Here is a 2,500-nt window from a genome sequence, read left to right as displayed (position 1 = left end):
TATTAGGGCTGCTACAAGGTTGGGCTTACTATATATCCTGAGGCTTATTTTGTGGTAAGGGGTTTTTGGGGTTACGTCTCTGTTTACTATCCCCCGTAGTGTGCAGCAATCCTCCTTGTATGTAGATCCATAATGTACAGTCGCGGAAAAGATTACGTTTACACCCTGCGTTCACTAGACATGCTAAATGGCAACGCCGCTCTTGTTTACGTAGTAAAAAGTGTTGAAAATATGAATGAATTCGCTGTTCACAAAGGCAAGCCTTATTGGAGGAGACGTTTCCTTACCAGTTAACATATTTTCACTGAATTATTTGAAAAGAAATAAAATGACTTGATAAAGAAAAAATAAGTTTAAAAACAAACTACAACGAGATTCATGGTTTTATACATGATTTTTCAAGATTATATAAGACGGTTCATCAGAGGGAAATTACAAAAAGTAATATCATCATACGATTGCGTTTGGCTCTAGAGACTGACGTAGGAAATGGTTCCCGGGTGTTAGGGAAGAGGGAGTTGTTTGTATGGTAGAGAGACAACTATCCAAGCATGTATAATTTCGGTAACAATTTGTCTCTTAACTCCTAAACCTTTTAAAGCTAGTTCTGATTTCCCATTGAAACGATAAATAATGTAGCTAAAACCACCGAAAAATATTGATGCAATTTATATAAAATCATATTGACATAACTTATCCCTATTCACGAATGAGAGAGATATTTACCTAGAACGTCAAACGAATGACCGGACGTAAGGTTGCCTCTGATTGGCTGATTACAGTTATGAGCATTAATTCGTTTATCGACATATGCAATGAGACTCATCATCAGTTTTGTGTAATCCAAACATTTGGCGTAAGGTAACTTACATCACTTTCTCCCGACAAGAAAGTATGTAGTTTTGAAATTTCTCTGAAGTGGGGAGTCTCGAGATGAGAAAAGTTCCAAAAGGTTTTAGGCGTAAGTCTGCCATTTTGCCTCCCTATTTCTTTTTCCTTTTTTCTATCAGTTAAGCTATATTGTATTCAAGACCTATTATCTTAATTGCCTTTTTGACAGTAATAGGAGCTTCCTCAAAATACACTTGTTTAGCAATATCTTTTTATAAGTAATATTGACATTCCACACAAAATTAATTAGACAGAAAAAACTGCGCTTTCCATAATGGTAAAAGTGAAAATATACTTTCTCTTTGTCTCTGCTATGAATATGTTAGATAGAGCTTAGTTATTCGTTCGAGTTTTAAATTTCTGAAGAGTTTTCTGATTGGTCAACTACAAATTAGGACAGCAAGTGCTCAGAGCATGAAGAATGATGCCAACAACACTGATTGCTTATAGATATATGAAATGAGAATTGCTCGTTCATTTTCTTTTCAGAATATTAAAGGTTTACCGCAGAAAACGCACCCAAGAATCTCAGGGAACAAGTTGTTATAATAGTAGTGTTTCGTTTTAGTTCTAGATTGCTCAAGCGAATGTAAAGCTTTATTCTAATTCCAGATATTACTCGAAATGAGCGCTTTGTCCTCGTTCGACAGTTCCCGTTCCCTGTTTATTTGATCTTCCACTAATCAACGGGAAACTCAACAGTAAGAGAAAGAAATTCGCTACGCCATTGTAACGATCTCGTCTTCCCTCAGCCATGGTCCTCTGACATTCATCTTCGTGATTAAACTCACTTTGTTTTTCCTAGTTTCCTATCATGGATGACTTCATGAGTGAAGGATATATATACATATATATATATATATATATTACTATATATATATGTGTGTGTGTGTATATAATATATATATGTATATATATATATATATATATATATATATATATATATATATATATATATATATATATAAGCCTTGGGCATTATATTTATCAATGAGAACCAAAGCTACTTAACTCTTTGATGTTTCGCGTCAAATTTTATTTTAAACTAAGTTACACCATTCTTATCTCTAAAAGTCTGTGGTCGGTATCTTGGAGCATTAAGAAACACGATAAAATACCAATATAGATAAAAGTATTCATTCATTTGTGGAGCAACAGCAGAAATTTATGATTTATGCAGTAATGCAATGACTAAAAAGACTCAATGGTGATGAAGAATCGCGTAATCAATTATATAATTATGAAAAAAAAATGCAGTGATTTAACCCTCTCCTGTCCGGACGGGGCGAACTTCTTGTTGACGAACGTTCCGGTCTTGGTACTTGACCCGTCGGTTAACAGTTGAGGAGTTAGACGCATTGAAAGTTCCCACAAAATGCTTTCTAATTTTACCCTGTATTTTTTATCATGACTAAAGTGGTAACATTGAAAGCTGAACGTTTATTATAGCGTATATTATAACTTCTTAAAAATCAAATAACAACCACCACCGTTTTAGACGTGATAAGAAAGGACCAAAAATAATTTTTAGCGTTTCTTATTCTCTCCCTCTGATTTCAAAGGTCGAAAAATATAATTCCTGGTTAATCAAATGTAATAAATTTTACGT

The sequence above is a fragment of the Macrobrachium nipponense genome, chromosome 2, assembly GCF_015104395.2.
Source record: "Macrobrachium nipponense isolate FS-2020 chromosome 2, ASM1510439v2, whole genome shotgun sequence".
In the NCBI taxonomy this organism is placed as follows: Eukaryota; Metazoa; Arthropoda; class Malacostraca; order Decapoda; family Palaemonidae; genus Macrobrachium; species Macrobrachium nipponense.
The sequence above is the reverse complement of the archived record's forward strand: the minus strand, read 5'-3'. Positions refer to the sequence as shown.